This window comes from Ascaphus truei, chromosome 1 (genome assembly GCF_040206685.1).
Source record: "Ascaphus truei isolate aAscTru1 chromosome 1, aAscTru1.hap1, whole genome shotgun sequence".
NCBI classification, from domain to species: Eukaryota; Metazoa; Chordata; class Amphibia; order Anura; family Ascaphidae; genus Ascaphus; species Ascaphus truei.
The window spans coordinates 307,995,465-308,017,719 of NC_134483.1; positions in this window are offsets into that span (position 1 = coordinate 307,995,465).

Sequence of the window (22,255 nt, forward strand, 5' to 3'; positions counted from 1 at the left end):
AGAGCGGAGAGCCTTGTCAACCTATCAACTTCAGCTCTCCGGATCTTTGCGTGGAACCAAAGCCACGGCAACCGACTCGGGCTCTTCTCTCCCCCAACCTCAGCAAGTTGGGGGATATGTCCCCAGCATGTTTCCGCGGCATGCCGAGGAAAGTCCTGTATTCTCTGGTGCTCCATATAGTGCATTACCTCGCCCTGGTCACCCGCCCAGACACCATCTGGAGGCGGGTATTCCCTGCGAACAAGGGCGAGAGACCCCGGTGGAGGGAACTCTATTCATCTTTGGTTCCCCGTCCCGCCGGGGATTTGAGTTGGAGGGTCCTCCACGGTGCACTGAGCACAGGAGAGTATTTGGCACACTTCACGGACTCCCCCGCCGCCTGTCCCTTCTGTGGCGAGCGGGAGTCCGTATATCACATTTATTCGAGTTGCGCTAGACTGCAGCCCCTCATGTCTTTCTTGAGGAGCTTTCTCCTGCAGTTCTGGCTACACTTCTCCACTCATCTTTTTATTTTTGGGTGCTCAGTGTCCCAGAACGATAAGCCTAGGGATCTCCTGGTCAACCTGCTTCTGGCATTGGCTAAGGTAGCCATTTGTAAAACCAGGAAGCAGTGTTTGGAGAGAATGGTCCCAACAAACATCGTGGCCATGTTCCGGGCGCTGGTGCACTCCCGTATTCGAGCAGAATACTCGTACGCCGAGTCCACTGGACGGTTTCAGAGTTCGCCTCCCAGTGGGCGTTAGGCGGGGTGCTTTGCTCGGTATCCCCCATCAAGGGTTCTTCAGAATTAACCCTTCTATTTTGAGTGCACTTTAACAGTGCACTTGTTGGATTCATTTACATTTTTGTTTGACTGGTTTTTCTTTGTTCTACTTGGTAACAAGTAGAATTGTTGTTTAACTGAATTGGCCGGCTTCGCCGGCCAATCAGTTTCAAACCAGATCAAAATAGGTCCACACAGGGGAACTTGTTTGCTTTCAGGATGGTTGTGACAACTCTAATACAGAGTGCTTTTCCTGGCTGGATCCTGCTTCTCCTTCCATTCAGAAGCGTACACTGGCGACACACTTTATTCGAGCTCGGCTAGTCCCACGAATTCGGGTATACTCGGGTGTATTGAGGTTTGTGACTGTTTTCTGCCCGAGTGCATTGCGTTATTTTCCAGGCAGGGATTGAAGCATTTTATTCCCGCTGGCTGCAATACTGCACAGTATATATATATATACTGCATTACAATTCATGAATTTATGCCATCTGGTAGACACGCGAAGCATTGCAGCCTATTAAATCCTAATCATTATCATTTAACAGATCAGCCGCCCGTCAGCCAGGCATGAACCATGGCTGGGAAGGCAAACGCAACGGGGCTTGTCAGAGGTGAGGAGCGGCGCATTCCAGGTATCTGCCAGGTACATACTGGGTATTTGCTCGAATAAAGTGTGTCGCAGCAGTATGTGCAGAGCTCCCAGGCATTTGGTAAGGAATCAGCTTTATTCTTTCTTTCTTTGGTATATTTTGGTGTGGATCTGTGGGGGAGTATACTGGGAGTATACTGTGAGTTTTTAGAGGGTTTTGGGTGGTTTTCTTTTCAGGTTTAAAAACCGTTTTTTGGTTTTCACCCAGAGGCTGCAGTGGTTTAACCCAGCAAAGCTACACTGTGTCTGGCAGGAAACTGCAGTCTCAAACCCCTCTCATCTCACCTACCCCTGGTTGTTTATTTTCTTCAATTTTCACCTTATTTTTAAGCCTGATTTCCTTTTGTCATTTGCATTTATGGGAGCTCTGTGTCTTTCTTTAAGACCTTCAATATTGTGGTGTGGTTTCTAGAAAGAGAGAGAGTTAAATAATTAAGGGGAGAAAAGAGAAGATTACAGCAGGTTTTAAAAGCTGTTTTTCTTCCCTCCCTGTGCAGAGAGATAGTTAATTGGTTCCTAAAGGGACAGTTTCCTCTCTGCATCTCTCTCCCTAAGCACTATTTCCTCCCCTTACTTAGAGGCTTATTTTATCATGCCTGGGGGGAATAGGACTAGTGCAACAACAGGGGCCACACCTGGACATCGGACTCCAAAAACTGTGGCCCCTAGGATCAATAACCACAGCCCTAGGCCTGGTCCTTCCAGTGCCCTGGCCACGCCTCCCCCAGCGCCTGTTGTCAGTTTAACCCCTGCAGTCCCAGTTCCAACATGGGTGCAGGTGGCAGATGCAGGCATTGGCCCCAGCAACAACAACGCTGGGGCCACGCCCTGTCTGATCAGGAAGCTTGGGGTGAGGTGCCCAATGTCACCTGGCCTAAACATGGAGATCTATGTGAGGGCTTTGGCAGACGTTGTGGGTCCCTCTGCTGTGGTGGTGGCCAGCAAGATGTATGGGAGGGGCATTTTCTTCCTCCGTACGCTGGCTGCCACCCACACCCTGGTGCAGAAAGGCCTCAGTGTAGGGGGGACCTATATCCCCATAGAACCCATGGAGGGGTTAGGCACAAAAATCATCCTGTCCAATGTGCCCCCCCTTCATCCCAGATAGCCTCATGCGCCCACGCCTGCAAGCCCTGGGAGATATTAAATCTCCCATAACAAAAATTCCGCTGGGCTGCAGGGATAGAGCACTGAGGCACATGCTCTCTTTTAGGCGGCAGGTACAAGTGCTGCTGCCGGGGAGCACAGAATCTGTGGATGGTTCTTTTGGGGTGCCCTACGAGGGCATAACATACACCGTGTACTATGGCACGGAGGGGGTAAGGTGCTATTTGTGCAAGGAGCTGGGGCATACTCGCAGGAGTTGCCCCAAAGGGAACAGAGGACCTATCCCAACTCCTACACCCGCCCCTCCCTCTGCCAAGACACCCCGTACCGCTGTGCCCACAACAGAGGGGCCCTCAGGGGCTCAGGTCCCTCCTGGGACCACAAGAGATGTCGCTGTCCCATCTGGAACAGTGACGTCTGTACCTCTCCCTAAAGAACAGAGGGAGAAGGTAAAGACCTTGAGAGCCCAGGTCCCCCCTGGGACCACAGAAGATGTCACTGCTCCATCTCAAACAGTGACATCTGAACCTCTCCCCCAAAAAAAGAGGGAGAAGAAAAGAGTCACCCCAGAACAGTCACCCTCTGTTGTCACTGTCCCCCCCAAAGAACACCTTACCCCCAATGTGAGCACCATACAGGGTGCGGGGGAGCAGGAGGAAGCTCCGGCTGGAGAGACAGTGGCACCCTCTTCTGGGGAAACACCCCCCAGGAAGAAGCCTTTTAAAACCAAAAACAAGAGGGTGATTGAGGAGGTCGAGGAGGGTGAACCGTATTACGTTCACCCTCGGATGTCTCCTAAGCGGAACGAAACATCAGTTCCGCACAAGGTGGCTCCATCCGGCCCACTGGTTAGGATTAGCCAGTGTGAGCCGGACCCCACAAAGATGAAGCCCCCCCCCCTCAAAGATCTGGAGGGAATGCAGGAGGAGGTACCCGACGTCCCTGGGGCGGAGGATCAAAGCGCTCAACGAGGCTTTGCCCCTAGAAATGGACGTTGGAGAGCCTTCCAACACCTCTCCCAGTTGGAGAACATCCCCCGGGGACCTGTGTTTCGGTGAATCTGCCGCGCCGGACGCAGTTGTCTTTGGGGACTCGGAGGTCGGCCAGGATTCCCCTCTGGTTGTACCGCCTTCGGGTGACGCACCTGAGGCTGAGTCAGGGTTTGTGTCACCGGAGGGAGGGGATGGGCTGGGGCTGACCCCCATGGTTGAGGATTTGGTGGATGGAGCGGGGGAGACAGGTGTAGGTGGGGATGCTTAAGAGAGCGTTTCAGGTTATACCTGGAGGGTAATACAGAAAAAAGAAGGGAACAGCGCAAAGAAAAACCTCATAGTGTATTAAGTTCAAAAAAACAATTTATAATTAAAGGGTGAGTATTGCACGTACATCAAATATAAAATCACACAGCATGACATGTTTGGGACATGTTACCCATCTGTATACAGCCGATCACTCTCGCAATGCAGAACTTGCATGTCTTTTCCTCTCACAGCAGTGGTAGAGGTTCGCGTGGTTCAGCTTGGCTGCAGATCACTCAGCTGTTGCGGAGGCACGCCTGGATCACTCAGCTGTTGCAGAGGCACGCCTGGATCAGCTTACTGGTGGGGATCCCTCCTAGTACCTGGCAATGTCACTGCAGACTTGGCGGAGCTCCTTCGCTTCCTGACACGTGCACGTGCACAGTGGCGTCTGACGTCATCAGCTGGCGTCCGGTAGTGTCTCAGTGTCTTTGTTCCTTCTCGTTAGATGGTGCCAAAACCGGCGAAAAGGCACAGAAGGAAAACAGGTCCCCAGCAGATAGTGTGATAGAAAATACCCCAATGGGTATACAGAGCATAAGTAGGGAATGCGCCCACTCCTACGCGTTTCGTTATGGAAATCTTCTTCAGGGAATGATGGAGGAAGTTCCGGGGCGCTTCTTAAACCCTCAAATCTTTCCCGATTGGCCGCACTAGATTGAGCCAACTCAGAGCACCTTTGGGATTTAACCCATTCAGCGCTGAATCTGGATCAAGGCAGGCGGCCTCTCAGCTAGAGAAGGGGGTGGCAACATGACATATAACATTAAAAAACAACAATTTTATTATATTGAAACAAGGTGTCAGAATGTAAAATCTAAGAATAAAGAAAAAATGATTAATAACATCCCAATTTAAAAGACGTACAGAAACACTCTTACCTAATGTTACATGATAAAATAATATGGTCAATTTAAAAAAAAAAAAAAAAGACAATTAGAGAGAAATCAAGAAAATGTGATATAAGGCCCGAGGGTTTAGGTAGAGACCTCTCGGTGTTGCCGGCATACTATCGGGACTTACTTAAGGCCTGGAAACTGGTCTCCGCGACCAGGAAGGAACAGGCGGTGGGGGTTGATTTCCTCGCTGAGCCCCTGCTGTACAGAGGCAGCACATTTTATTTGAGTGCGGCTAGCTCCGCAAGCCTGGGGATGCCCCGACATGCTAGCCGCACTCCCTCGGCGTGCCGCGCGTCATCGGGTGCCTGCGCCCCCTGCACGCGCGTCCAGGGCTCCCCGACGGAGCCCTGGTGTCCCGCGATGTGGGGGACGGCGGCAGGGGGTTCCGGGGGACCCGGCGGACCCGGCAGCGGGAGGGAGAAAGCCCCGATCGGAGGGATCTCCTCCGTGTCTTCGGCGCGCGCCCGGCACCCTCTGGCGCGCGCCAGGTTACTGCTGCGGCCGAGAACGGGCAAATGCTCGAATAAACTCGGCCGCAGCAGTATAATCCGGCAGTGGGGGCTCGGATGTTGGATTCACCCTCTATTTGCCGCCGGCTAATCCTGGCGTAGGTGACCAGAGTCGGGGATCTCCTGGACTATGGGTGGCGATACTGGGTAAGAGCAGAGGTGCTCACGCCCCGTATGGGTCAGTGTACTGCCCGCATCTCTCGTCGCTTGATCCAGGAGATTAAAGATGCCATCCACCCCGACTCACGCACCTTCATTGAGGGGGTATTGCAGAGCGGAGAGCCTTGTCAACCTATCAACTTCAGCTCTCCGGATCTTTGCGTGGAACCAAAGCCACGGCAACCGACTCGGGCTCTTCTCTCCCCCAACCTCAGCAAGTTGGGGGATATGTCCCCAGCATGTTTCCGCGGCATGCCGAGGAAAGTCCTGTATTCTCTGGTGCTCCATATAGTGCATTACCTCGCCCTGGTCACCCGCCCAGACACCATCTGGAGGCGGGTATTCCCTGCGAACAAGGGCGAGAGACCCCGGTGGAGGGAACTCTATTCATCTTTGGTTCCCCGTCCCGCCGGGGATTTGAGTTGGAGGGTCCTCCACGGTGCACTGAGCACAGGAGAGTATTTGGCACACTTCACGGACTCCCCCGCCGCCTGTCCCTTCTGTGGCGAGCGGGAGTCCGTATATCACATTTATTCGAGTTGCGCTAGACTGCAGCCCCTCATGTCTTTCTTGAGGAGCTTTCTCCTGCAGTTCTGGCTACACTTCTCCACTCATCTTTTTATTTTTGGGTGCTCAGTGTCCCAGAACGATAAGCCTAGGGATCTCCTGGTCAACCTGCTTCTGGCATTGGCTAAGGTAGCCATTTGTAAAACCAGGAAGCTCGTTGGATTCATTTACATTTTTGTTTGACTGGTTTTTCTTTGTTCTACTTGGTAACAAGTAGAATTGTTGTTTAACTGAATTCGCCGGCAAATCAGTTTCACACCGGATCAAAATAGGTCCACACAGGGGAACTTGTTTGCTTGCAGGATGGTTGTGACAACTCTAATACAGAGTGCTTTTCCTGGTAATGTACAGGTTAATAAATGCTTCAATCAGACTTAGAACTTTGCAACTAATATTGACAGATTTACAATAAATCATTCTTCCTGTTATTACACAGGTTACTAAGAATTTATATTAGCATTAGGGACCCCTGAATTGTGGTCTGCCGTGAAGTTGGCTCAGGGGCTTACAACAATTTTGGCCAAAAATGTCAAACTAAAAGACCATTTTACTTAATAGATATTTATACATATATATTTAGGCACTGTACCGTGTATGAGTTTCACTGGATGTGCTAAAACTGAGCTTTGTCTGTGTTTTATGTTCTGTCTCTGGTTTTAAATATATATTGCCATGCTCAGTAGCACTCCTCTGTGACACTCATACAGTATGCTTATATATATGTTGTGGTTATTTTGGGGGTTCAATAGGAGCTTGTTAGGTGTCCAGTATATTTTAATATTATATGTAACAGGTTTTCCCCCACTCTCTGGAAGATTACGCTATTACATGGTGTGTTGTGCTGGTTACCTGCTGCTCACAGGATCGCTGAGTTTCCGCCGGTATTAATAGTAAAGACAGGACAGGTTTTTGGGGTAATGGTTGGTTCTTTCTCACTGGTGCAGCGCCACCATTTCCAGCAGGCTCCAGTAGCACTGGATGCAATCCCTGCAGGAGAACCCTCTCTGATACTCCCCCTGATTAATTGCAGTCTCAGGCAGGAATATATAAAACTGGAACTGCTTTATTCTTTAACCGCGAATACAGCATAAAACTGGTTGTACTCTTTTCCTTTTATGGATGGTCCCTGGACTCAACCCAGGAGGCTTGAGGCCCCAAGGGTCTATCCTGATCTCTTCCCCTATTCCCTGGTGGAATAAGGTGTAGTATCCCACTGCCCTGAGGGAGAGGATCTCTCCACAGGATTCCAACTCCTAAATTTGGCTGTGCAGCCCCTTATGTACCCAGACGTAGGGTCCAAGGTCTGAGTCCCTGATTGGGTAGAACACAGGCCTAGTCCTGTCCCCCTGTCACTCAAGGGAGCTGCTTACTGCAGGGGAAATCTGGATTAATACTAACACTGCCTGCACTAGTACCAGGGCTTATTTGTTAGACAGGGCAGATTAGTAGCTAAAAGGATATATGGCTACATATATGTTTGTTCTATGATGGGTTCATTCTAAACTTCTACACATTTTTCATGTTTGTTTGGCTTTAATTTGGTTTTGCAACTATTTACTTGATTCAATATGTTTTACTTTTCATGTTTTAGTTGCTCTGCTGCATATCTAATGCTTTGATTTTTTTGATACTTTGTTTGCCTGTGCTGATTGTCAGTATAGTTGACACTGTTGTCTTTACACTAAGCAGTTTTAAATTATATTAGTCACCAATCTCTGTTGTAGTGGTTAGCAATTTGAATTGTCAGATTTAACCTATAGGTTTCCATCCCTCTACACCTGTGTTACTATATTACCATAATTAATTACCATCTGGGCGTTACCTATTTTCTAACCACTATTTAAACAGTGCTTGTTGGAAAGTTTGTTACTCTTTGATAAAGCGCCTCCATGGCTGAAAAAGCGTCCGAGTTGTTATAATTGTGTGTCCGATTTTTGTGGCTATTATACCTAATAAATAGTTTATTTTACCTTTTGCCACCAGCCCTTACATTGCTTTGCTGTGCTCTACCTTCTAGCTTTTCACATATTTTCTCCTGGCCTCCTCGCAAAAACTACTTTCATCATATAATCATAATAAGTATTACACATTTTTTTCATTATTAGATGATATTACACCATCATTTATTTTCAAAGAGATACATACTGTAATTGGTTAATAAAAGTTTGTCTATTTTAAGAGAGAGCTCAGTAATGTTCTTTTCTTTTTTTCCAAATCTGTGGAATTATTTTTTTTTTTTTAATTAAGGCAGATTTTTTTTGCATCATTTTACAAGGAGCACTGAGATATTTTCTTTATTTTACCTGGTTGGGACAGTTTGTAAGATTTTATAGACTTTAGTAAGAATATTGCAAGCTTCTCTATACTCTCGATTGGTTTCTTTCTTTTTTTCCATCTGGATACATGTGTTATTATACGCCCTATTAAAACTACCTTAGAATTTACCACAGTAGTAGAACATTATTCATATGCTTGTCATTATCCGACATAAATTTATCCCACTTTTATAATAGATACTCTCTAAAATTTGCATTATTGTACAGGAAAGTCAGAAATCTCCACATCCTCTCCCCTAATCTTCTTTTCACCATCATGTCTAGTTTATCCATACTGGACTATGATCAGAAATAAGCATTGGGATTTCCCCCCCTGTTAATTAAGGAGGTATATCTTTACCTGTTTGGATGAGACTTTACTGTTGTCAGTAAGCACAAGTCAATAAACCTCTGCGCCTTGTTGTGTAAAAAAAACTATGCTGCAGAGATAAATTATGACGTCAGTAATCGTGAACTGCTGGCCATTAAAATAGCACTTGAGGAATGGAGACATCTGCTAGAGGGGCCAGTTTCTCCCATCACAATTCTTATGCATTACAGGAACCATAAACACATTGAAGGAGCATGGGGACTCGATATGCGCATGCTAGATGTGCAGTTTTCTTCACTCAGCTCAACTTTGTGATTTCCTTTTGCCCAGGATCCAAGAACATCAAAGTAGATGCTCTTTTCAGGAAATTCTCTCCATATGGTTCTGAGGAATCAGATCAGGGTCCCATCATTCCTCCTTCTCAAATCATCACTGCATTATCCTCGGCTCTTCTGGAACAGATTTCTCAGGTCCAGAGAGAAGATTACAGGTCAGCATTCTTCCAAACTCCTTGTCCGTCTCCCCAATTCCAAAGGGGAGTGCTGCAATGGGGGAACCAATCAAAGATGGTTGGTCATCCAAAGGTGAGAAAGACCTGTGACTTCCTGAAACGCATATTTTGGGGGTCTGAGATCTGTGAAGATGTAAAGGAATTCATGGCAGCCTGCATTGTCTGCTCTCAAACTAAGGTTCATCGAACACTACAGTGTGTTTGCTCCATCCTCTAGTTGTTCCTGTCCATCTTTGGACCCATTTATCCATGGATTTTATTGTTGAACTGCCTCAATCCAAAAGGTATGACCACCATTCTAGTAGTGGTTGACCACATTACACGCAAAGCCCATTTTGTCCCCTCAAAAAACGAGACATGACCTCTGATCTCTCTGAAATCTTCATTAAGGTATATTTCTCCTGCATGGAGTACCTTCTTGTATAGTCTCCGATCGTGGATCCAAAGTTATTTTGACATTTTGGAAGCGGTGGGTACTGTAAGGATTCTGCTGTATCTGTGCCTGGCTTTGTGCTCATGTCCAGGTTTCTCCTTTTAGGTCTACAAAGCAAGGTCCCTGTTTCTATTGCAGTTAAAGAATTGTTACTCTCTATCTTCTGTCCTCTTGCCTGTGGATTTCCTGTTGCTGAACTCTTCCTGTGACCCTGACCCTGCTCCTTTACTTCCTGCCTTGACCTCTCTGCCTGTGACCCCGACTCTGCACTTCGACGCCTGCATTGATCCTCTGCCTGCAACCCAACTATGTTTCCTCCAACAGAAGGCTCTGTTCAGTGAATATATACTCCTACAGTACCTTAGCCCTGTGCTTCCGCTTCCTGATGAGAGAGAGAGAGAGAGAGAGAATAGTACAGTGTAGTCACTTTAAGTACATTGTAAATATCATTGAAGTAGTTAAACATAATATGGTTAATACTGATTAACATGTGCAATGTATACCCCTACGTACCCATACTGTATACTGTATGGTACCATTGTTAAAATCTTGTTTCATTGCACAGCACATTGCACAGTAGAACTTCTGGAACCTTCCAGAAGATGATATACTGTATAAGAAATGTACATTAAATAAATTTGAAAAAAAGACAAGTAAAAAAAATATAGGATTACGATTCCTTATTTTATTCTATAAATAAAACCCCCCAAAATGCAACATTTAATTTTTACTGCAGTAGAACAACATCTGCCCAAATTACATTTGTTATATTTACAGTGAGTGTTGGTGTTAGTTTAATAGAGGGGCTCGCTTGGTGATAAGAGTTTACCAAACAATTTTAAGAGTGCTATTTTAGATGCACTTGGGAAGCAGTATGAATATTTTATTGGCGAATACAAGAATTTAAAAGACACAATTAATGGATTATTACGGCATTTGAGGGCTGTGGACTGAGACTGAGGCAAACATGACATTTTAATTATTGTTTAATTGAGTTGGGGGTGGTGCTAGTCTGTAGTGTTCAAATGAAATTGTTTGGTTGTGCTCTTTTTTAAGTAATGTTGATGGTGATTTCATGCAATGCTCTACTGATGCCATTGCTTTCATCCCTGTTTTGCAGATTCTCAACGTCAACCCCCTTGTTCTTGTAGAAACCACATCCAGCAAAATAGAACATCCATATTGGATAACTGCCTTTTCGGCATCTCTTTGTGTTATAGCTCTTGCATGCATGCACATTAATTAGAGGAAACGCATACAGTATGCATTCCATCCAGTAGGCATTAAGTGTTCATGTGCAGTATTTAAATGGTACACAGAGGCATTCCATTCAGTTGGCAGATAGCACGCATGCGCACAAATTCAGAATGTGCATGCACAGCGTTGTGTTCCCACACATCAACACAGTGTTAACTAACAAATGTATTTCTTGATTATCTTACAGGAAAACTGTACAAGAGACAGCCATGGTATATTGAGGGAAGAAGGTTGTATTGTTTTTTCCAAGTCTTTGTCATTTCTGTTATTGTATAAAGCAATACATATTTCATAAATCTCACACTGAAGCACAGTACAATTAATCTTTCTCTAATTTACTTTTATAAATCTGTAGTAAATTATAAAGACTGACTGTATCTGTTATCTAAGTTTTCCAAGCATTACTAGAGTGTATACTGTAGGAATAAGGAGTGGGTTTACATTACACAGAATTGTACAAAACATGCATTTCTGTTGCCTCAGAATATTGCACATTAAATTTAGTTTAAAGACAAATTAGCACTGTCTATCATTACTGTAAAGTACTACGGCAACTGCACAATACCATTTGGCAGCCGCAGCTCTGCCGCGGTCACGAAGTCACAACATGCAATGAAGTGCTGGGGAATTGGACATGGTTTCACACTGTCACTGGAGTCTTGCAACATCTGTCGTTTTAGACACTTTCAATAAGGGTTTACAGGATGGGTTGGAGAAGGATATGCTGTTGGCGGTGGTGTTCAAGTATGACGTTTCAAATGGCCTTGGCATTGGAGAGGTGTTGTTTGGTCAGTTTTTGCCAAGGTTTTAATTTGGAGCAATGTTGAAGGGGTTTGAAGGAGGTGTTCTTAAATCCAGCCCAGGTTTGGTGGGTTTTAGGGTATTCTCCTAAAAGGGAACCAGTTTTCTTTTAATCAAGAGTGCTCACTGAGTCAGGATCGGTGGCGAGCATAATCAGGTTCACAGGTTTTGGAGCAACTTGCTGTCCAGATCTGGGATGTTTTATATGGTTATTATTATGGTTAATAAAAGGCTATGCCATTTGAACACAGTTAAGGTGTCTGTTGTTATTGAGGTTTGTGGGTACACGGAAGGGTCAATGAATAAAGGATACATACCTGTAGCTCATGATGCAATATAACGTTTTGGGAAGTTATGTACTGCAGTTTTTATCATGCAAAACCACCAGATTTACCAAGAAAGAACCCTTACAAAGTAACTGCATAATTTTTATAGACCTCATAAACATCAGCTTTGCATAATTATATCTTTTAGGATGCTAAACAGATGTATATTTGCATAATTATATTTTCCTAAACAGAAAACTACTGTAGAGTCTTATAATATAGTATATACTGTAGTCAAACAAAAGATAATGCAATCAGTATAAAAAAGCAATTTTGTAATAATTTGGACATTCTTTCCTTAGTTTGAGATCATATAGACCCAGCCCATTATTTACCCTCCAATGGCTCAGAGGAAGGGGAAACAGCCACCATTGCTCAATTTTTGTGAATTAGCTGTCCGCAGCTGCTTTTTATGCAGCTGGGATTGCTGTGGTTTGTTTCCCTCAGCAATCCTTGGCTATGGCAAACAGAAACATCTATATGTCTGTAAATATATGTACATATATATACATACATGTGTCGAGTGAGGGAATATGTATTCTTCATGTATCATTATAAATAGACTTATAAATAGACTTATAGATCTAGAGCGTTACTGTACCTCCAGGATACATTATAGTAATCTAAAAATCTTTACATGATTAGTCTTTGGTCCTCACCGTTTTTGTATTGCTGGTTATAGATTTTCTCAATTAATAGATAATTTTATATATATATCTAAAATATATTTTTTTATTATCTGGAAAATATATATATAAAGACATATTAAATTAAGCTTTTTTCTTAGTGGTGTTTGGTACATTTTTCCCGCAGTGCACCGCCTTCCGATTGCCCTTTTTTCTCTACTCTAACCATTTTGGCTGGAGCACGCCTTGTTTGGAAAGGACTCACTGCGATCATCGCTTTTGCTGCTGTTTCTGATGCGGAGGATTCCCTGCACACAAGTTCCAGGTGTTGGCGTGAGAGCAGCTATCATGGGGGTTGCGGGACTAGGGAGGACTAGAGCTGGCCAGGCTGTTCAGTTTCATTGGGCATCTCGGCTACTCTGCCTTCCTCCGTGTTCAATACTCCTCCCCCCAGCCTGTGTATATATGTCCGCGTTATTTCATGAGACCTGATGATTTATATGTGAATCAGTCATTTCAGTTCAGTAATTTATATCTTTGGATTCTAAGGATTTGATTACTTTTTTTCTCTTGCTTGTGCCAGCAAGACTTGAGCACCAGTGTTTGGGTTTATATCCCACTTTGTCCTATGACAAACATAAGATAAGATACTGTACTGTACATTTTTAATAAGCAGCAAACAAATCAATATTTATTGTACATATTGTGATATACAGGCATATTCCAGTTTAAGGACACTCACTTTAAGTACACTCGTGAGTACGGACATATCGCCCAATTGGCAAACGACAGCTCACGCATGCACGTCCTGAACAGCAATACCGGCTCCGTACCTGTACTGAAGCTGTGCGCAAGCGGGGAGACTGTAGAGCCTGTTACAAATGCGTTATTTACATCAGTTATGCACGTACTGCTGCGGCCGAGTTTATTCGAGCATTTGCCCGTTCTCGGCCGCAGCAGTTACCTGGCGCGCGCCGGAGGGTGCCGGGCGCGCACCGAAGCAGCGGAGGAGAGGCCCGCCGATCGCGGCTTCCCCCTCTCCTCTCCGGGTCCGCCGGGTCCCCCGGAACCCCCTGCCGCCGTCCCCCACATCGCGGGGAGCCCTGGACGCGCGTGCAGGGGGCGCAAGCACCCGATGATGCGTGACTGCGCATCGGTGACGCGCGGCACGCCGAGGGGCTGCCACTTGCAATCCGGGAAATCTCCCGGCTTGCGGAACTGGCCACACTTCAATAAAGTGTGTCGCCAGTGTATATGATGATTGCAGTACAGTACATGCATCAATAAGTGGGAAAAAGGTAGTGCTTCACTTTAAGTACATTTTCGCTTTACATACATGCTCTGGACCCATTGCGTACGTTAATGCGGGGTATGCCTGTATGCTGTTCATTGAGCTGCTTAGACCGTATACTAGTTTCTTTGAATTGTAATCCCTCAAAAAAATTAATTCGTTTAAAGGAGACATGAGAAATATTTAAAGTGGTGTTAACTAGCTAAAGGTATCACATTTATTAGCAGAAAATCTCAGCCATACAAAGTATTTTACTTGAAACTCTTTGTTCATCTGTTATTTCTCATTTGAAACATTATAACATCCATATGGATCCTGAACTTCTGAGCATCAAACCTCAAGTCCAGTGAGACTTTGTGGGTCAAGAGCTGATTGGTGCCACAGTTGGATGAGGATGATGAACTTTCATCCAAGCAAGGTAAGAAACATATTTATTGATTATAGGGTGCCCATTGATTGCCAATGTAGCTATCTGTGCCCCTGGTAAGGGCATAGGTAACCACAGTGAGAATAAATGGCTTTATTGGCTAGTGTTTGTTTTTATTGTTTTGCAAAGGGTATTTAATTTTATGTTTTTTTATACATCACAAAAGGGCAAAAGCGCTAATAGCCATATTTTGCTAATAGGACTATTGTCCATTACTGTGTGATAATGAGAGAGTTGTTGAGGGTAGACGGGGTGGGTAGTGGGGATAGTAGGGTGCCCACTGATTGCCAATGGGGCTTTCTGTGCCCCCATTGAGGGAATAGATAACCAGTGACAATCTATGGATTTATTGTATTGCAATTGGTACTTTATTTTGTTGTGGTTTTTTGATGCTTCACAAATGGGCAAAAAGCGCTATAAGCCATATTTGGCTAATTAGGATCATGCCCCTTTCTGTGTATGGTGATGGGGGTAGATGGTGTAAGTTATAGGGGTAGTTGTCCAAGGAGGATGGCTAGGGAGGGCCGGGTGTAGCGGGAGGGGTAAACCCCTTAATTACCATAGTGGTTACTACCCGCTAAGGTAATTAAGGGGTTACTGGCCAGTAGATAGCGTTTTAAATGTCTGTGCCACTGAGGAGGATGAGAACGAAGACAGCCTTCATCTTGGCAGGGGTAAGTACTACTTTTAATTATTTTAAGTTCATATTGATTGCTTTTGAATGGGCAAAAGCCCTATTATCCTGATCTGTCCATTACTATGTGGTGGTGGGGGGTTGAGAAGGGTAGTTGCCACTGGGAAGGATGGTTAGGCCTTCCAGGGGCTAGCATGAGGGATAACCCCTTTATTACCTTAGCGGTTAGCTATTAAGGGGCTGAAGCTCTGCTTTTATTATTATTTTTTTTTAGTACATTCAGTTGGAATCTGTCACGCCTGTATGCCCGCAGACCAAGCTAGACCCCAGTACTGAGGTGGGAACGGTATGATACCACACACCCACAGCAGTGGGAGCAAGCCCGGAGTGTGGTACAGTGTTGCTGGGCCTGTTGGAAGAGTTGTTAGTGTATACTTGCAATGTGTGGGGAGTGTCCGTGAGAATAGTCATGTCCGTTTGCCAATGTTCAGGGATCCAGAGGGTAGAGTTGTCAGAGAGCAAGCCAGGTCCTAGGAAGCCAGAGGTCAGCGGAGTCGTATGCGTAGCAGGGTTCAAAGGGATACCAGAGAGCGGAGTAGTCCAGGGAGAGCAGGGGTCAAAGCCAGGGAAATCCAAAGTAACACAGGAGCAGGAAATCACAGGAGCACAGAGGGAGAACAGCATAGGACAGGTACACACAGGGAAACAGGAACTATGCAGAGCGAGGAAGAGGTGGACAGACAGGGATTATAAAGGAAGGTGCACCAATGACAGAGAGGGGAGGAGTAGATAGAGAAGTGGGATAAGCTAGAGATAAGTCAGGGAGAGAAGAGGAGGAGACAGAAGGGGCAGTCAGGGGAGTAGCCTGTACAGCTAGGGAGGCGGAGACAGGGGGAACCTGATAAGAAGAGTCTGTGCATGCACCCCCTGTAAGCTGGGGATGCGCGTGCACAGGTTGCAACACAGGCGTGGCCCGCACAGAGCAGGGGAAGACCACAGGAGGGGGACGGAGCCAAGAGGAAGGGAATGCGCGCGAGGCCTGTGCCCGCGCGATGGCCAGCAAAGGCAGAGAGGAGCATGTACATGCGTCCTCCGTGGGCTGAGGGAGTGCACACACCGGACGCATCACCAGGCACGCGGAGCGCCGTGCCATGGGCACCATGCAAGGAGGAGGCAACGGGATGGATGGCACCACAGGGGAAGGTAAAGGAGCTACCGCGGAGGAGAGGGAGCGGGGAGGATCAAAGCAGGGGCTAAAGGAGCACGTGAGTATGCGAGACCTGCAGTAAACGCGCTGCGGAAAGGGGAGAGAGGTAGAAGGTGAAGGAGAGGAGTGGGAAAGAGTGGAAAGGATAACAGGAGATGGGAGAGAGGGACAAGGAGAGGAAGGAATCTCCTGAGTCATCACAGAATCAAAGCAGGAGGTCTCAAAGTTTAAATGTCCTGGTCACATGGGCCATGATGTGGGACATTTAAACCTGCAGGAAATACCGACACCCGATACGGAGGCTAGTCCCTTGTAAAGCAGAGGGTTCTGGATCTGAAATTAATGCAGTTCGGCTCTGGAGACCCGCTGCTTCAATCCTATATACTAAAAATAATAATAATAGCGATATCAGCTGTAAGAGCTGTGTGGGGAGACACAGAGAGAGGGACCGCTTCTTTTTGCACTCTGCCCTTCTCTTCCAGACTGATAAGAGCCCGGTAGGATTTGTCCCATTCAGAAGCAGGAACCCTGCTGTGTTAGTCCTTATGAAAAATTCTCCCTGCGCTGGAGGCGATCATGACTGCACTTGGGCCACTGTCCACACGCTCCAATTTACGCTCATGGGGAACTTTGATCGCACTACATCTGTATCTATTTGACCAGTGGTTCTGAAACCTCTCCACAGGGATCATAAACCACAACAGGTTTTAGGAATAACCCATGCACTTGCACCTGGTTGAATTAAGCTAATTGGATACAAATAACCTTAAACTGTCTCAGAAACCTGGTCTTGCTTAAAGTTATGATGAAGGGCTGCTGCGTTAGACTGAAAAAATACATATGTTCATAACAAAAAGCAGCAGCAATTTGTTCAGCAAAAACAAACTAGAGATATACTGTAAGTAAATAACTCTTCTGTTCAGAAGCCTGCTGATACAAGTAAAGTCAGTACATTTTAAATAGAATATCACAGAATGATCCTTCAATATGAAATGTTCCATGGTGCAGTATATTTTAACTTTTATTTTAGTGGATACTTCATTATGCTTCAACACTACTGCATATTAGCATTGTTTATACCTTAAAAAAATAGATAATATGTGAAGCGTTTGAAGGATAAAATGTAGCATATGATGAATGGATGATAGTAACTAAGTGAGGTTAATACTTTATGATACAGGGATCTGTGTCTGCATATGTGTTTGTGGTTGCAATATACATATATTTTGGTGACGTCTGTGCATACACATTATTTAGATAGTCTTCACACTGTAATGGATACATAGGAGACTGGAGAAACTGTGTTGGTAATATTATGATACTTATCTAAGCTAACATCATCCTTGTTTTTGGTTAAAGATTGATATAAGTTACTTTGTTTTTCAGGAACTGAATTAGAAAGTTTTGCTGTGGCAAATTGAAATCATGAAGACAGTTTCTGTTTAATATATAGAGTAAATGTGGATCTTGTGTTTATCTATCATCATCCATAGAGGTATTGCATGCCTACAGTATGTCCTGTCTTGTCAAGTGATATACAGTACTAAGTTGTCCTCATATACAGTACACATATAGTGAGGTGCCATAATTCATTGATATATCATAGTTTGTGGGATTCAATATGTCTCAATGGAGGATTAAAATAGGGATTGAAGGAGATTATTTATTCCATGATTCTATTACAGGTTTTTGTTGTGTTGTTGTTTTTAACATCTTAATATCATTGAAGTAATTATTTGTTTGTATGAGTTGCTATGTATGTTTTGTAGGCTTTATGTCCAACCTCCGCTTCCATCTGATAGGTGTTCGGTCAGCGGCAGATTTCGGGCTAAAAACAACGTCACGTAACCGTAGTTTGGGGCTGGAGGTTAAGTTATATTAGTCATGGACTATACTAATACAAAGACACGCTTTGACAAAGCGCTATGCGCGAAACGCGTTACAGTGATTGACCTGTCTTCCATGCTTTCATCACGGTAATTAAGATATTTTTAATACAGATTTTGGAGTGTAGCCCCACTTTTCTGCCATAGCTGTGCTCCATTTTTTACCTTCTGGATTTCTTTAATGCTAACGGATGAGTGTGTAAATCTAAAGGGCCTATGCAGTAAAGGTTTAGAAAAAATATCGCCGGACCATTTAAATCGCCGTTTTTAAGAGCGTTGCTATCATGGTATTCAGAAAGCCTTCATTACCTGTCATATCAAAATTCCAAAAACGAGTGAGTTGCTGCCAGCGATAGGATCGACCCTCTGAAAAGGCCTAACCTGGCGATTCATTTCTGCTGCAGAAAGAGCTGCTCAGAGAGACCTGCCTCTCCCAGCGAAATCTTGCACGGAATTTTTTTTTTAATATACATTTTATTACTAGTGTAGATGTGCAGGGGTCTCCGGAGCAGAACTGAGGTCCGGTGACCCCCTGCTTCCCAAGATACAGGCCCCTTTATGGGGTGCACTTATCCCCTTTTTGGAACCAGAAACCAAGGCTATGCGGGAATACATTTTGGAGAACCTTCAGCTAGGATTTATTCACAAATCAAGTTCTCCCGCTTGTGCGGGTTTCTTCTTTGTTTCAAAAAGACGGTTCTCTCAGGCCATCTGTCGACTACAGAGGTCTAAATAAAATCACCATAATAAATCGGTATCCTCTAGCCCTCATTCCTGAACTGTTCAACCGCTTAAGCAAGGCTACGATCTTCACCAAACTGGATCTTCTTGGAGCTTACAATTCAATTCGGATCAGAGAGGATGATGAGTGGAAGAAAGCCTTTACTACCATGATGGCCACTATGAATATCTAGTCATGCCATTCAGCTTATGCGACACACAGACTGTATTTGAAAATGTCATCAATGAGATTTTACGGGATCTACTTGACCAATTTCTTGTGGTATATCTGGATGATATCATTATTTATCCCAGTTCTTTGTCCGAACATTGGGGACAGGTTAGACTGGTCCTCCAAAGACTTCGGGACCACTCACTCTTTGCCAAGCTCGAGAAATGCCATTTCGAACAAAAGAAGATTTCCTTCCTTGGGTATTTCATCTCTTCCCTTGGGTTTGAGATGGATGGTGCAAAAGTATCGGCAGTGGTGGATTGGCATTTACCGAGAGGCCTCAAACTAACTCAAAGATTTCTTGGGTTTGCCAACTACTACTGACGTTTTATCAGGAACTTCTCCAAGGTGGTTGCACCCATTTCGGCTCGTGGAGTTGGGGTGTCAATGGGAATACAAATAGATACACACACACAAGACAGTGAAAATAATATGTCTGTGGTGTTAGTGATGGTCATTTTTTGGGGGCTCAAACAAGCTAGCATGGCTTGTTATTTATGTGTGTCCTAACTGATTTATACTTGACACAAGGGTGGGAGAGAGGGCCCTTGTACATACTATTTTTATGTTTTTCCCAGTAAATTGTACATAGTAGTGTTTTGTGACAGCAGCAGGGGGTGAAAAGAGACTCAGCCGCTAGGCTGCTGCTACTGCTCACTACTGCTGACTAGGAGGCCCCAATGTCATCCTGCTCATGACATATCACTACAAACATCCTCAGCACCAACACAACAGCCAATGCCATCATTAGTTACAGTTGCTAACTTGCTAGTGGCATAATTTAATTAGTTATGTTTTTACAATTTCCATAAGCCTGCACTTGTACAGCATTGCCAGCAACAGACATAACATCCATGTGGGTATAGTGTTTTGTTTATTCTGTATCTATGTCGTAACTGTTTCATCTGAGACACAAAGATGGGAGGAAGGGCCCAAGGACATTCTCCTCTTATTTTATTATTCCCCTGAGAAAAACATATATATATACACTGCATCTCCCTAGTGCTTAATTATAGCAAAAATCCTGCAATAATTGAGGGGCAATATATACACCCTCCTCTACCATCCCCTTATATCCATCACAATATATAAAAGTGCTTTGTGACTGCTCCCTCAGCAGGGGTGTCTAGTGAGACAATTTTTGCTGCATGATCATGCAAGTGCTCAAGGTCACTGTGAACAGCATCATTTATGCACACAGTTTAAAACATAACATTGGAATGGTCTGTCTAAATATCATCCTCCTTCTAACTAGTCGTCCTGTCTCTGAGCTTTTCCTGTTCTGTACTGGACTTGGAAACAGAAATAAAAATTATTTATTATCTTTATATTTGCAAAATTGGTTGCAAATGGCATAAATGTTTACATAGACAACAAAAAACAGCTCCAGATTGCTTGATATTCTGATTTTTGTTTGCATCAAATTCACATTTTCTCCATAATCCAAATCGAAAACCAAAACCTTTTGATGAGGTTTGGCAAAACCAAAACACACAAAACAATTTAGAACCAAAACATTGAGTGCACATCTCTAATTATTAATACACTTATTTATGCTTCCACATATTTCTTGTTTCACACTTAAATACAACTTGAACTCACATACATATGAATGCTTCCTCATAGATTTGTTTGACAGTGGGACTTCATCTCATCTCTTGGTAACTCAAGGTTTTAAAAATGCTATAAATAAAATATGCCATATAAATGATACACCATCAAGAAGCATGTATTAGGTCTAATAAATAATTACTTTGTAATGTGCCTTAAAGACTATGTACAGTATGGTATCTAGTTTTTTAAATGTACTGCTGCGACACACTTTATTCTAACTTTTGCCACTAATTGGCCGGGATTTACTCCGGCTGGTGCCGGGTTTAGACCGCGCGCCACCGTGTCTCCTCCGTGCACCCCCTCCGCCCGCATGGCATTTTGCTCCCCCTTCCCGAACCCCTGGCTGCTCCTGCTGTGCCCCTCTGCTTCCCCGCACCCCCGCTTACCTCACTTCAAACCTTCAGGGGTGTCGGGGAAGCCGGGGAATCCGGGGAAGCCGGGCGAGCACGTGACAGTGACGTCACAGTGACGCGCGGACAGCCGCGTCACCACGCTGCCCGCATGCATCCTGCCGTGCAGGAAATGTAAGAATAAGATGTGTCGCCACTGTAATAAAGATATATTTCTAGGTGAATATTCAGCTGCCAACTTTAAATGCCACTGACCAACATTTTGTCATCTGTAATACATTTTTCTGGGCTTAATTGCATTTTACGTTGCTTTAAAAGTAGAATTCTCCTGTTGAAAGCAAAATGATGGTTTTAAAATGTAAATCATTTATCAAGATTGTAATGTTTCCAACCTAACTTCATGTCATCATGACATTCTAGTTCTGTCTTTATCCCACTCATTATTTTCTATTGAAATGTAGGACTATTATGTACCAGATTGTTACTACAGTAGTAAACTTATTATACAAAGAGTGCATCAACATTTCACGATGGTATTGTATATGAGTTTAGTCAGTTTGGCACTTGGCAGTACCTATTCAAGCCAATGGGATTTGTTTGTGCGGTTGTACTACCAGCCCACCAAACTTTAATGATAACTCCATTTGAATTGGAAAGGATTTTTGGGGAAGCCGGTGAGTTTCTTATTTTGTATTGTAAGCGTGCATAAAAAATGAACCTCTTCTTCAATGTCTGGAACTGATCTACCAATGTTTTGGTATTGGTAGTTTTACTCACTTGCATCTTGGGTCTCTTTGTGTCACTTAGAGATGTGTGAAATTATACAAAAGGCAGTCCCAACATTTTTAGCTTTTTTTTCCAATTTCGCTTCCTTGTGAACTATTTCACCAAGTCTTCAATGGCTAATAATAAAGCAGCATGTCTAATAACTCTCCTTCTAGAGGAGGAAAGAACTGCAATCCAGAAATCTTATTTAAAAAATAGAAATGTATTTATATAGACAAAATCGACATTTCAATCCATAACTTTGATCTCTATAAAGTTATGGATCGAAATGTTGATTTTGTCTAAATAAATACATTTCTATTTTTTAAATAAGACCTCTGGAGTGCGGCTCTTTTCTCTTCAAGAAGGAGAATTATTAGACATACTGGTTACGTCTTTGGCATGGGGCGTGTACCTGAGGCAATTTAAATCTCCAAAGTCAAGGAAATGCACCTTTTTTTCAATTTACCTAATAATAAAGTAGCGAACTTTGTCCTGGATTTTACTACTTTCTAAGCTGTCAGCTAAATATTGCCAGACATCGAGAGAAACATTGTGTATGTGCCCTGTCTCAG